Raw genomic sequence first — 15,482 nt, forward strand, 5'->3', positions numbered from 1 at the left:
CAAACAGAATTTGCTATATAGAAAGTTGTTTTGAAACAAAAACTAGCTGCCTTTGGCATTTAAATATAAATACAAAAGTGTTGGATTTATCCTTATTTGTTTAGGATCTTAACATTTAGCTCATTGCCTGTTGTTTCACAAACAAGTTCAGAATTTTCAAATTATTTATTGGTATGGATGTCAACCCTTAGCAATTTAGGCACCCATAATTAAATAGCTAGACCAATATTTGACCTCCTAAACAAAAACAAAGTCAGCCTTATAATGCTGCAGAGAGTCAATGTCTCCCTTCAGGGTTTGCTGGTCTCAGCAACACTTGTTGAGGTCTCTTTGTCTGAATGCCTCAAGTCAGGCACTTCATATTTTGGTTTAGAAATGTTGACACCATGATTTGACACAAAGAAATTCTCAGTGCAGTTGCATTAATCAAGGACTAAATAGGTTACTACTGTAAAAGGGAATTGCATTTTTTTTGGAAACGTCTGGAAATTTCAACTAGCTTTCTTAAAAACTCATTTTTAATCAGCTTGAATATTCTTATCAGCACAATGTAAGGGGAAATAATGACTCAGGTCAGCCTTGTCTCAGCCAGTACTTTGAGGGAGCAAACATCTGAGTTTGAATGGCATGGATTGTACAGATAACTGCATTTTAATAACGAGTTTAAATGGAATCTGAGAAGCAACCTGTCATTCATAAATGAAGGTTGAGGAAGAGTCAGAAAGAGTATAGATCTTGCCTTGAAATTATAGTGGTGCTAATTTTTGTCATTTCATCCCCAGTTAATGCACTCCTTGATTAGCCCCATCTCTGATGCACAAAAGGCAATGAAAGATGCGTGTCCTTGTGAAGGAGCTCCCATTATCCATCCCACTGGCACGAGGAAATAGGGCACTATTTATAGTGGCTCATTGCTTGAGCCAGTTAAATACAAACCAAATTAATTGTGCTACCTACCAGAGGAGCTAGTGGGGTCCCTCTGGAAACGAGACAACCTCCTGAGGCCTTTATAATGTCTGCTGGCTTGATTTTTGGGTGGGATGCATCTTTGCATAGCAATGCCAATAAGGCAAGGTGAGAAAATATTCCTGGTCTTGCAGCACTCTCCATGTGGTCATAGCAAAGAGAGGGGAGGTCACAGAGAGAAAGGAGTTCCTGGAACTCTTGCCATGCTCCTCAGGGAACTTTCAGATCAAATGTGGGGTTGGTTTGAGCAAAAAATAGTGGAAAATTTAGCTGTAGGTGTTGTGGGTGTCACAGCCCTCATGAGGCACGGGTTGGCCTCTTCTGTGCAAGGGGCTTGGAAGGGGAAGCACTTCCCATTTATTCAGAGGTACCACTTTGAAGTTCTCAAAGGCCATTTAAAGTGGGAAAGAATGCTGCTTCTTCACTGCACCAGAAAGAACATGAAATAATCTTTGTGATTAATCAAAGGACAGGCTGCATATTTTACAGCTTCTTTTCCAAGGTGTAAATTATATTTCAAGCTGTGCAAGTGTAGTGCTATTCCAGTCACATGTGTAGCTTAATATACATTTTCCAGAGAAAGGGTGATTGTGTAACGTCTTTACAACAGTGATGATGGAAGTTTCCCAGCATTTTATTACACAGTAAATGCAATTTTTCTCTAATTACTTAATGGGAACAATGTCCTCATGTTTATTGGAATAGTTTCTAGGACAGTGAGCAAGCACCTGACACTGTAAACTGTGGAGATACACACAAAATATTGTCAATGATCCTGTCAGGACACACAACTGGAGCATATGCTCCTAAAACTAAACTGGATAGCTTTTGTTTAGTTTGAAAGACACTGCTGCACACAATGGGATCCATTTCTCTTTTGAGAACCCTTGGATGAAGGTACAATACTGTACCACCCTCAGTCAATGCTATTCTGTTCTATTCAGGGAAGGCACTGGTCTGTCTTACCTGATTCAATATCAAGATGATGAAAGGAAGATCAGTCTTGCAAAACTTTGGTTAAGTCATGCTGAAAAGTAACATCTTTCTTTTCGCTGGTTGTTCGCTATCCTTGATTCCACATCAAATTCACGTCAAAACCCCCTTGTTTCCAACAATCAACTCAAAGTCACATTTGAAACAAAACTGCTTCTTTCTGTTTCAGAAGCTATGGCAAGCTGCCTGAGGAGTACTGTTAGCTGCTTGTTTTAGGAGGGCTGATTGCAAGACACAGGTCACTGGCTGCAGCTGTTTGCTTGTACAGTCAAAAACACAAGTAAAATGTACAGAATTGAACAGTTCCCTCACATGCAGATGGGCTTCCATTTGCTTCTCCCTCTGCCTTGGAAGAAAGCAGAGGGAAAGCAATTCTGGGAGCTACAGGCCTGCATGAGAGAGGGGAAGAGGTTCTCCTCCAGGATTGGTGTGGTATTGTGTTGGCTTTAGATATAGGAGTTACTTGGAACTTTGTTAGCTGCTTTAACAGTGCTGGAACTGCCTCCAAACTGGACTTTACCAACGTGCTCAGGCATTTTTCTGGCTGAAAGTAATTGTGTTCTTAAACATCTGCTGAATTTTGGGTTATGAGTGTATTCTCTCTCTCCCTGAGGTGTGATTGCTAACAGTGAAAAAGGTTTGTTTTGCTAGGAAGGAATGGCCAGGATTCATTAAATATCTCTGCACTTGGTCAGTCTGTTTAGCCCCTTTACCTGAGCTGAGTGCAAGAGCTGCAACAGTGTTTGAACTGTGTTTGGAATTGTTTGAACTGAACTGAGTTCATTCCTGAGGGTGACTGAGGAGATGCAACCATTTGAGTCAAGGGCCAGCAATGAGGAAAGATGAAGGCAGCATTCAAAGGCTGGAAAAGCTGTAAAATGTTTCATTTTTCAATCAAGGACTTGCCTTTGCACTTAATAAGTACATTTCCACATTAAAATTCAGTTGAGAAATGTCATCTTTCATCTGATCACATGTATATAGATATTAGAGATTTATCTTGCAGATAATGTTCCTACTCTCAAAATGAGTTTTCAAAATCTACGGTACCTCAATTTTCCTCTCCTTTTTAATTACTCTTCAAAAAGTATTTTTTGCCTTCCTTTTCCTCTGTTAAGATTTTCCAGAAACATTTGAGTAGCTCATCCATGCATGCAGTCAAACCAGACATTTACTAAATGTTATTGCCCACAATGACGATCTAATAATCATGTTTACTCTTCAGTGTTTTAAACATGCAATTCGTTATGTGATTATAATTTTTCAAAGATGTGTATGTGTGCATGTGTAATGTATCAGCTCAGATGACATGATTTTATTATTCTCCAAGCAGCCAGAGCCCACCAAATGTGACATTAGCCCACATTTAATAACATTTAATGTTTTCAGTGGCAGAGGGAAAGTTGCTGCTGGCATTTTTAAGAGGATACCATGTTGTCATATTCTGGTGTTGGCAGCACAGAAAATCCATTACTTATTTTCTACTGCTCCTCTATTGACTAAAGATGTGTGAAGGGTAATTAATTACCATGGTGAGGAAAAAGGGTGTGGGGATTTCTTTTTTTTCAGTTATTCAAACCTGAACTTCAATAAGGAACACTGGTTTGTTCCTTCCCTAAACTGTTAATCCTGCCTGTGCTGAAATGCTGGATATCTCTTGCATGGAAATTTGCATGAATTGAAAAGAAAGATAGAAATGTCTCTCAATTGAGTTTTCTTAATTAATGATCTTGTAAATAAACAGGTTCTGTCTAGTGAGTGCCCATGGAGTAAAGATTTGCTGCATTCAGAGAGGAGAATGACACACCAGGTGTATTTTCTACCTCTTTTTTTACATTTTACTGCTATGACTTTTCCTTCTATCACAGCTTGGTTAAGGTTTAAAGAGTTTAGTGTCTGAAACACTGATTCAAGTCACCATCAGAAACCAGAAAAAAATGGCACTAAGCTGCTCTGGTGCTTGGGATTTAATTTTCTCTGATTGGAATCCTGAGCCAAATGACTATCAAATCATATTTTTATAAAGAGAGGAAAGAAAATTGTGCAAGGCAAATAAGCAGTAAAAACTTTTTCAAATATTAATTAAAACAATATTAAGTTTTATACAATAAAACAATATTAAGCACAATAACAAGTGCTTCCTTTCATGAGACCAACTATTATTTTTTTGAGTTCTGCAAAAACTTAGAGATCAAAGATTTATAAACCTTGACTCACTGATAAAAACTCCCAAACTTTAAGGGCCTTTTAGTCCTTTAGTCCTTTCCATTGCTTTCCCTTTTGCTGTGAGGGAAATGATAATATTGTGGCCTTTTTCTTGGAGATTCTTGCTCAATGTAGAATGTGAATGGAGGTTTTCCTTTAGGTTAGTCCTCGAGCAATGGGATTATATTAGGACTTGGGCATGGATGGATTTGTGGGCATTTTGTGGACTCTCCTTTACTTCCTCCAAGCCTTTCTTGCAAAATTATCCTTAGAATAAACATTGTTTATTTTCACCTTTTTCATTTTAATGAAACCCCCCACTGCTATTATCTCTACATAGAAGGTGCCTCCCAGTCCTGTGCTGTTTAACATCAGAAAGACAGAGATCTGATTTAAAAAGAGATGAATTTTCAGAGGTGAGGCAAAGGGTGCACAGGTGATGTTAATCCAGGATCCTTACATTTGGCACACAAAGTACAAATCCAACCACCTCACCTTCTTGGATTAAAGGCTCAAATATGGTTAGTGTGGCTCAATGTTAAAGGTTTAGTACGTTGGAAACAAAATTCTCTTCCACTGCAGATCACACAGAGTTGTGCTGCCTTAGTGGGGTGTCCAGCCCAGGAAAATGAAGAGTTTGTGGTCACAGCTCCTAAAGCAAAGGCACAGACTTAACACGTGGAATCCAGCTCTTCTTTTGATAGCAGGAAGCCAGTTATAAAGCAAAGTTAATTTCCTCACTTTCCAGTGTTGAAATTTTTATTAAGTGTCATTTGACCTTTACCTTTCATACATCAGAGATTTCCTTTAGCTTGACCCAAACCATATATTAAAGACCTTTCTCTTAAGGTATTGATGGATACATAAAAGCAAAGGCCAGATTTTTCTCCTGGGAATGTCATCCATAGTAGATCTCCTGCTAAAGTATTTGTTTGGCATTTCATAGATTTTAAGGGCAGGCAGGAGCACGCTGATTATTAAGTCCGACTTCCTGCATTAGCTATACTAAGTACCTCATCCAATTAATTTATGCTGCAAGACCACAGCTTGTGTTTAAAGCTACAGACAGAGAATTTTAAATGACACTGAGCTTGGTTTAGACTCTTTATGTAACAGAAAATCCACTGAGTCAGTAGGTTTGGCTAGACATGCATTATCACACTTGGTATTAAAATGTGCAAGGCATTATGAGTCTCCTTTGTTTGGTATGTTTCCTTTCTTTTTATTTCTAAGATTAAGACTCTGAATTCACTGGCACATTAAAACATACTTACTGGCTTCAAAGTTCAGCACCAGTTGACTTTAGCTTTAAAAATTCATGGTGGTTGTTTTGGAGGCTATTATCTTGCAGTTAGACACAAATGGAAGTAAACTTCATTTTTCCCAGGCGAGGAAGTGAACTTTTGCATTTCTCAGATGTAGAAACATACACACAGCATGTAGATGTCTGTAAGATACATCTTGCTTTTCCTTGCTTTCATTTTTTTCCAGGAATGCTTCCCCTTTCCCACTCATTCTAATCTGTTTGATTTTTTAAAAAAATACTTTTCCAGATTTGGGAATGGGTATTTAAAAGCTTACAAAGCTTCCTCTATCAGGTCAGTGTAAACTTGAGGAGAAAGAGCAATTATAAAATTATTTTGCAAAATACTTATCTTGGTCACATCTGACAAATACTCAGACAGGTTTTACACTGAAAAAATAGGAAAATTTCATGTGTAAGTTTATTTCATGGATCTGGTGCAGTTGCAGATTGGGTGGGTATTACAAGTGGCAATTTTCTGTTACAATATGTGCTCCCTCCTACCTCTAAACAATCCTTTCTAGGCATTTTGCTTGCCTGCCTACAGGAGCAAAAAACACCAGAAATGTTCTTTAAAAAAGCAGAAGTACTGATATAGTGGGATATTTAAAAACACCTCAATGTAATAATGCAAAGGTAAAACATAACAGTGAAAAATTTGAAATTTGGAAAGCATCATGCAGAATATCAGAATTTTAGGTAATGGCACAGGTCTCCTATGTTCTGATGTAAGAACCTTATGTCACACCGTTGAAAGAAAGTTGATCCTTCAGTTTGATCTAGGCTTTAGTCAGGCAAAAATTTATCATTAGCTTTTTATTTTTTTTATTTGTTATTACCTTTATAGCATTCCTTTCTTGAAGGAGAATTTTAAATAGCATTTAAAATTCAAGTAAAACATCAGGAGACTGTATTCTCACTGGAAGATATTAATCTAAAAGTTTGTGTATTGTTCTAAAGAAATGCTGGACATAAGCTATGAGAACCAGAGTTTCTTACTCATCACTGGTGGTAATATTTTCTGTTAGTCTAATACTGGCTTAATTAAGCAAATCAATGCTTTTCCCCAGAGTTATTATTCTGGATAACCTGATGACATAAGCACTGAGACAATCAGAATTCTTTCTGGTGTGTTTACCCTCTGTTGAAATCTGACAGTGTTTTAGACAAAGAGTATTTTTAGAGTATTTGGCATCTTTACATACCAGGCATCCTCATTCTGTATCTTACATTGGTATGAACCTTATTTTATTTCTCTTTATGCTTAGGAGAGATTTCTTTGGTGTTTGTGAAAGTCTGCAGTTGGTTACAAAGCAATGAATAATTAGGATCAGGAGCCACTGAGCATCTGAGATTTATGTTTCTGTCATGGATAAGGAATATACATGTAGGTATGGCACAATAATAAAGATGGCAAAAATTTAGTAAACTATATATAATTGGTGACTGAGATCTTTGATCTTGGCTGATCTACTTTCACTTGCATTGTATCCAAGAGCTCTAAAATGCTTCTCATCCTGAAATCTAATTCTGGCCTGAAAACCTTATTGAAGAAACTGTTCTGTTGCCTTTCTTGTCAGGAAATTTGTTTTCATTTCCAGCAAGAACTTCCCCTAAAGTTCTTGCAGGGTTTTTATTTTTTTAAATCTCTGAAGTCCAGAATTTAACCTCCAGAATCAAAGCTAATTTAAGATGATAATCATCTCTGATTCTTCTGAGTTCTCAACTAAGTGTGATTCTGAATAATACTATGTGTTGTACCTCTACCTGCAAAACCAACTACCCAAAGAATAGAAATAAACATTTTGCCATTTATAAAATGATGATTGGGGGGATTAATATTAGGGACTAATTGAATGTGAAAACTCGTTCATGTTTAATATGAATATTCAGCATGTTTAATATGAATATTCAGGGTTGAATTGGCAAGTCTCACCACGAATTAATGGGTTAAAAGCTATGAAACCATGTTGGAGTAGAGGCACAATTTCAAACATGTCTCTGACCCAATATGTGCTCAGCACCTCATGACCTGTAGTGTCTTTTAATTTCAAATGTGATGCTAATGGATATTATTTTCCCTGCTGTATTTACACACTGAATTGACATTTGCATGGCAAATGATCCAGGGCCTGGATCAAAAGATTTCAGGAGAAATGCTTTAGTTTGCTTGCTTCCCACCACCCCCCTGCTTCTTCTTAATTAAGAAAAAAAGAAAACGCTGATTATCCCAAACATTGCAGTTTGGAAACGCTGCTGGGGTGTCCTCTGAAAGATGGATTTCACATCTCCCCTGTCTCTCTCCTACAAAGGCAGAAAAGCAGATGGGACTTCACTCCTGCCTGACTCACCTTGCAAGTGGCAAAGGTTTTGTCCCACTGAAATCCCTGGGCTAGACACTGCCTAGAAGTTGACAAAATCATGTGTCCAACCCAGAGGAGGCAGAACAGGAAGGTGAGGAAATCAGGGAAGTTCAGTAATAAATTATTTTAATTGTAACATTTATTTGAACAGCTTTTAATAAAAAGCCTTTATATTTTGGGCTCTTTGCCCAAAAGAGCAGAAGGTTGTTCCTGTCCTGTAAAGTCTCCTCTTGTAGTCACTTTTAACTAAATTTAGGAAACGTCTTACTGAATATGAAATATCTGTTTTATTGAATCTGAGTCACAGCACAGTTGAGTAGAGTGGAATGGCTTTAAGAGAATCAGTCAGAAGGAAAGTTAAAAGGAGTAAATTTGTGTTTCCCTTGGAATGTGACATTTTTATTTACCTAACAATCAAACAGGTATCCTGACAAGAAGTTTCATAGAGGTTTACAGACCAAACCCAACTAACTGACAGTAAAATAGCTGAAAAATCACTGTGGTATTTCAGGAGATGGCAAAGTGACACATTGCCAGTCTGGGAACAACACACACGCCCAAATCTATGAAGACATTTCTTATATCTCAATGAAACTTATGGCTGTTTCTTCTGAAACAAGCTTTCCCAAGCTGCATTCTTGCTGAGAAAATCGAAAGTCCTGTGATTCTCCCTCATCCTTCTCTGTCTAAAAATTTTATCTTTACAAAACAGAAACTCACACAAGAGAAACAGCCAGGTGGATTGGGTGACCAGTCAAATAGCTCAAACAAGGAATTTTAAATATTCAGCTTCATTAAATGATTTGCAGACACTCATAAAGTGAAGCATTTTGCAAAATATAGTCAAAGGTCAAATTCAAAAGGAAATTTGTTTACAAGGAGAGAATGTTCTTTCTTTAATGACGCTAAATGCTAAATTTAATTGCAGTGGAAACTGGTGAAACACTAAGATAGTGTAACTGGATTTTAGTATTTGCAATATAACGAATATGTGATAGTTTAAAAATAATTATGTTCCAAAAAAAACCAATTAAATAAAAATAAGAGTTTAGGACATTATATGTTATAGCAATTGCAAATGTATTTCAAAATTATTAACTACTCTTTTCTCCCCATTAATTATTTTCTGTGTGTACCTGCTTTCAGTGTTCTCATGTGGTTAGAGACTTAGTGCCATGCATTTCAAGAAGTCCAACCATAGTTAGAAAACCTTTGTTGAGTTTAAACTATAAAAACAAACTCTCCTTTACACAACAGAAGAGTGGGCTTCTTCCAGGGTCCATCAGACAGAAAATAGTTCCCAAACCATGTGTTTCCTCAGAGGGGAATATTTTTTTTCCCCCAACCATAACTTTAATGGCTGAAATCATGAAACACTGGACAAATATCATTAATGATTCTTTTTGGCAAAATAACCTTTAATGACTTTTCTGTTTGTGCTCCTTTACTCCAGACGTGTTTCACTGTTCTGAGCCTTCATTCCACTGAAGAAACACTCAGCACAGGCTTGGTGGTGCAGGTCACGAACAAAGAGCTCACAGTTAAAGAAAAATCTCAGTGCTTCCATTACCATTTACATCCTGATGAATTTAGAATTGATGGGATCTCTCACTGAGGGATGAAATACTGTACAAAGGCTTTAATCCCCCTTCCTCCCATTGAATCTCAGAAATTTAAAGCCTGCTTAATCAGAAATCAAAGTGCATGACAGGCCTGAAGTGAGTAGTTGAGACCAAGAGTGGTGAAATGTATTTACAGCCACTCTCAGCTTGCCACGTGGTGCCCTGGAGATTTGTCAGCACAGTCCTGAGCACCGGGGAGGAAAGGACAGCAAGGGGACATCTAATCCCTCTCTTTGCCCAAAGCCTGTCCAGCTCCTGATAGATATCTGCCTAATACCAGAGATTCCTCTGCCTCTCTGGGCAATCTATTCCAGTGGGCTTCATTATCCCATCATTAACGAATTTATCATCATGGCTCACCTGAATCTCTTTTAATGCAGCCTAAGCTCGTTACTGTTTGTCCCATTGCCATGGACACGGAGAATTTTGCAGCAGCTTTCTGCCACTTGAAAGCTGCTGCACTGTCCTCTCATGCAAGACAAAATCCCACTGTCAAATCACATTTTCTCTTCTTCTTGCTCTCCCCTAGTCTCCACTTGGGCCACATCTTGCATGCAGTGAGGTCTGACCAGGTGGAAGGGATTGTGCTGTGTATTTTATAGGCTGGGTTTATTCCTCCTGGACCAAATATTCCTCTTTTGTCCAAATGGCTGACACTGTGGATTCATGTCCAGTTTAAAATCTTTTAAAACCTTCAGAGCTTTCCTGTAAGATTGCTGCTTGGTCAGTGATTACTCCTTTAGAATACATACAGCTCTTTTTCTAGTTTGGTTTTTTTTCCCTTCTGTTTAAGAGTATAAACTAATATTTCTTTTGATATTTGTTTGCTCTGTTTCTCTCATTTACTTTCTTCATTCACTGAGAACAGTGATGAACTTCATGTCAACAGGGTTAGGTGGGCATTTCCCCAGAACTACCTCAAATCACTTAATTACCTCAAAAACACTTAAACCAGTCTTAAATCAGGACTGGAATGTGCAAACTCATGTCCTGTAAAAATCAACCCCAAATCTGATTCAAGCTAGTAATACTAAGGAACATTATTTTTTTGTCTATACCAAATCTTTATCAATATTTGTTGACAAGATGGAAAGGTTTGTGAGATTCTGTAACTTGCATAAATAATTTTTCCCCATTAAAGGCTGAGATACAAGAGCATGAGCCACAAAACAGATAAGGAGAGACAAAACTATTTCCCATAAAGGGGGATAAGATTCCATTCTGATAATTTCAGTCTAATATTGTTTGTGCAGCTGCTAAATTTGGACTTGATTTACATCAACAATAAGTGATTTCAGTCTTTAATTTTATTATTAGACATACATATATTCATACATAGATACATATGTATATAAAAATATGTAATGTAGGTGTTTCTTGATTTACAATTCAGTGGAAGCCAACAATAAATTCACTCATGAAAATTATGTCCTGAATGCATTGAAGGAATGTTCTGTTAACCAACACAGCTGTAAGGAATTCTTAAAAGCCGCTCAGAGTATTGATAAATGTGACAAAATCATCCTCAAGACTTGACAACCATTAGTAGCTTTCAGTACTGTTTAAAGATATTCTTTAGTAAAGGTAGCCAACAAATGTATCTTTCAAAAATTAAAACTTAAAAAAAATACTTTCATCCTTTGCTTATTTAATATCTGCTGAAGTAGTTAATGTAGAAGGGAGAATTTTAACTTCAAAAGGCTTATTTGTGAATATTTCTCCTGTGTAACATTTATAGCTTAAATTCAATGCAAAACCACAGCACATGATTTTGGAGTTGTGCTTGATGCCCAATTGTTAAAACAATTCACACACTGCTAAATTGAAGTTTATGAAGTTTATGAACAGTAAATAAATGTATGCAAACAAATATTTTTTACCTGTCTGTCTAAATCTAAACATTTCATGGGTTGATCTAGAATGTGATGACAATACTCAAGCAGCTGTGAGGTCACCTACTGAAGTTCAAACATTTAGCACAGACAACATGAGAATCTATCGTTCTGGGATAGGGGTTCTAATTTTCAGACTGCACACCATGAAAAACCCATGCTCCACACCACAGACTAAACAAGAAGCACCAGACTTTGCTCCCTGGTGTTGCATGTTTAACTCCACTGAGCACAACTGCAGAGCAATTTGGGGACCCAAAGGAGAATAAATGGCCTGGGATGTAGTGTCTTCATAAGCTTTCATTGATATGTTTTCAGTGTGCTATCTCCTTTGAAATTGTTTTAAAAGTCACTGTTAATATCATGTAACAGTCTGATAAATATGCTTCTTTGCAAAAGCTCATAGAAAAGTGCAGCTCTCTGCTGAGGAAGGGATTTTGTTCAAATAATAAAAAAAAAGATTATGCTAATTCTCTGTGCGGTCTACTTCACCTAACCATTGTGCCAAAGACCCTGTAAAGCCTATTCTATAAAATCTCTTCAAGAAACCTCACACATATTATTATTCCTCAAGTATGTGCAACAAAGCTTCTAATATGTCAGGGGATGCACGTTAAATCCTGAGTTTAATTAATCCCAACCATTACACACTTCCGACTGTCAATTTTTGGTGTATTCCTGTTCTGACTTCAGATTTGAACACCATGGGCAGCAGCAGTGGCTGTCACATTGGTGCATTTTCTAGGCAGTCCCTGTGGAATGTGTTGGTGTAGTTCCTTCAGTCTTCCAGCCGCTTTTTCCAGCTGTTTTTCTGGACACCTGGATCTGTAAATCGCTTTAAGTCCATGCATTCGCACTCCTGTGCAGAAGCATTCTGCCCAAAAGCCCAGCTGTCCTCCAAGGCCACCCCCCAATTAATTTTGTCATCAGCCTGGTCCAGCAAAGGAGATCAAACTGTAACTCTTTTCCACCTGCAGCCTCCTTTTGGTTGTCAGAAAATGGCAATATTCCCTTTTAACATGTTTTCATCTCAAGATAGTTCATGTGGCTTTGGGAAAATTTGCCTTGGGAGATAAACATAATTTTATTTGTTGGTTGGGTGATGCATCTGGCTAAGGAAAATAACACCCTACGATTATTTTATTTAGATTTGACATTGGGAATAAAAATAATTTTGAAAGAACTGCAGAATTGCCTGATGTTAAAGTGCTTGACAACAGAGAAGATTTATTGAAAGGAGACACACGTGGCAGAAGTCTTACAGAGCCGTAGGGATGTCCCATAAGATAGTTTCAGTCTTATAAAATACTTTCTTATTATTTTATATGACAGGAAACATGGCCAGTTGCAAACATGGATGCCCTCAGGAGAAAGGAGGATGGGCTGCAGCACAAGGGGAATGTGCAATATTTAGATTGCAGCATGGAAAATACTCATTTGGGTCATGCCAAAATCCTGAGCACAAATGAAATTTGTGTCTAATTTTAGGAGTCTGTTGGGCAGTTGAAGACAGTAAAGAGAAAAGTTATCAGGGGTCCTTCTGGAAGGAGTAAATGTCTTTATACTGCATAGCAGCATCACTGGATTTCTTCAGGGGTGAGTGCTTTTCTGGAAAATGCATTAGTCAGAGACTGATTACACTTTAATTACATGCTTTTTGGAAATGGGAGATCAAATTGGATGATCAAGTGAACTTTCCTGCCCCTAAGATGTCTGAAAATGAAATTTTAATGGGTAACTAATATAATGAGTAGAAATACATTTGATTATTTTTTTTTCTTTAGTTTTTCTTTAAGCTGAAGTAAAAACAGAGAAGCTTTGAGGAAAAACAAAGTAAGCCATTCACATTTTATGTTAGATAAAGACAAAGGTATTTGCAGCACTGGTATCACTTAAGGCATTACACATTACTGAGAGAACCAGCACAGGGTATTTTTCTTTCTAATACTTCACTACTTTCAGTGTATTTCCTCAGCTGTGCCAAGTATCACTTTATCTTCCTACTTAGATATTTTCCATTCTGTTTTAAACTACAGTGCCAGTTGTTCTAATAATTTAAAGTTATTGACATTTTGATGTCTGAGGCATCATTAGCAAGATAGCTGATAAAGGTAGCAGTGGTTGGAAAAGGGTCTGTTCTCTTAGAACCCCGAGAAAAAAAGGAAAAAATAATGGCTAAAAAGAAACCTGTTTCATGATTCATGACAGCATCTCAATGTCTAGGCATGTGAAGTGTCAGGATTTAGAAATATATAGGTGATAAGTAAAAAAGAATAACTCTAATAGAGGGGTAGAAGAAAGAGACATTTTTGGTGCCTTACTTGTATTTTTCCATTACTCTTCCATGACTGGGTTTGAAATTTATAAAGGCATGTTTACAGTGAGTTTCTTTTTATAACTTTTTATGTCGCTAAACCTCCTCTTAAAAGTTTTCAAAAATATGTCTCTGTTTGGATTTACTTTAAAAGAAATACTGAGCGAAGAGAATTGTCACAGAGGGTTTGTACCTGTACTGTGCTACTATGAATAACTACTAAAATCTTTCCCTGATGAAAAAATTTAGTGCCCATCTGGACCTTTTAGCATTATGTCCTACTTAATATTTCGTATTACAATAATCCCTACTGGCAGAAGATCAGTTGCTGCAAAGACTTATCATGTTATTAAAAATGACACAATGTGGCCTAAAATCAGTTTTATTTGCTAAAAAGACAAAAAACCCCACAAAAACCCCTCCAAAACCTGAATGGCTTCCTCAAAGGCATCCATGAGTTCTGCCATAATCAGGACTCTGAGTGTTTATCCCAGATTGTCCCTGCCTGCATCAGGGGAGAATTCTCATTCCTCAGTCTTCTTAAATAGTAATGACAAATTTACTGGTAGCCTAAAATTTGGCTGTTTTGGAAGAGCATTTGTGCAGCTGTAACATTTTGCTGTCCCTGATGGGGATAGTGGAGCCTGCTTGCTTCCAGCTGTCAAAGTAATGGCATTAATCAAGCTCAGGTCACAGAAGGACTCAAGACTCTCAAGTAGAGAGATTCTGTTGGTAGTGCCTACAGATTTTTTTTAGGAGTTTTACAAATAAATGAAGACTGAATTATAAAAAAATTAGAATCTTACTAGATTTCTGTCTAATCAAGAGTCCACTGAAACGAATATAAATAAGGGACTGACGGAAATCAAATAATTTCACTGAATTTGGGGGTGAGTTCAGTGAGGGATTCGAACAGTACCTCATTCCATGCTTGCACAAAATTCAATCTCTAATAGCACAACATTTGCTCTGTTTGTAGTTATTTTGAGTATTTCCCTAATATTATTTGCTTTCTTAATACCAAGGCACCAGCTTTAAAAGGACCATCTCTGCTGTCAGCCATAGTTTGATGTTTTGAATAAACCTCCAGACGGACCAAGCGCCTTTCTTCCACAGCACAGCTGAAAGCAAAGAAGCTGAAACAAAACAGAGATACTGCTTTAAAGAACAACCAGGAAAAATCCCTCTTGATTTCCAGCCAATTAGTGATTCTGGTGGGTTTGCTTTTTCAAAACATTTGGAAACGGCAGTGCTTAAATCATCACAGACGACTGTTTTGCATGACCCCCTGTCTTCACCTTTCTGAATACTGCATGTAGCTTCGGTTGTGTTTGCAAGGTAAAGTAAAGAAAAAGCTGAAATATAACCAGATGATGGATGTACTAAATTATAGGAGGCGGTTTCCTTAGAGATCTTAATAAGTGAAATGCAGTCCCTGCTCTGGGACTGAAATGCTGGCAAGCATGGCAGCAGGAAGAAGGCAGCACCAGGAGGAGGGAGGTCAGTGTTAAAAATGATCAGGGCTGTGAGAGCACCTCTCTGGAGGAACTGCTTTCCCAAACCAGCCCCACCTGGAGGCTCCATCTGAGCCTGGGTCCTGGCCTGGGCTGGTGGGGAAGGAGCTGTGCAGAAGCAAAGCTCCCATGCTGTGAGTGGAACCCTCAAGTGAAACTGGTCTGGGTGGGTAAAGCTTACTGCTGCACTCGGGAGGGAGAAAAATTACCCCAGGGCTCCCAGATTTGTAGCACAGAGACCTCTCTGAATGGCAGCATTAGAAGCTCATTGATATTCCAGGAGCTCATACTCCCTAGACCAGGGCCTACT

The 15,482-nt window shown here is 37.8% G+C and overlaps 1 long non-coding RNA gene across 2 annotated transcripts in view; it reads left to right on the top strand.

Moving 5' to 3' along the window:
• Nucleotides 1-15,024, top strand: part of LOC111942041 (uncharacterized) — a 242,772-nt gene extending 227,748 nt beyond the window's left edge. The window contains exons 8-9 of one of the 2 annotated variants that reach the window (XR_015285221.1): nucleotides 12,833-12,940; nucleotides 14,684-15,024. This is a non-coding gene — a long non-coding RNA (uncharacterized LOC111942041). Of the gene's footprint in view, nucleotides 1-3,703; nucleotides 3,770-12,832; nucleotides 12,941-14,683 lie in introns of those variants that run through there. The other variant, XR_015285222.1, reaches the window with a different exon arrangement.
• Nucleotides 15,025-15,482: the final 458 nt, after the last annotated feature.

The sequence above is a fragment of the Cyanistes caeruleus genome, chromosome 3 (assembly GCF_971803275.1).
Source record: "Cyanistes caeruleus chromosome 3, bCyaCae1.hap1.1, whole genome shotgun sequence".
NCBI classification, from domain to species: Eukaryota; Metazoa; Chordata; class Aves; order Passeriformes; family Paridae; genus Cyanistes; species Cyanistes caeruleus.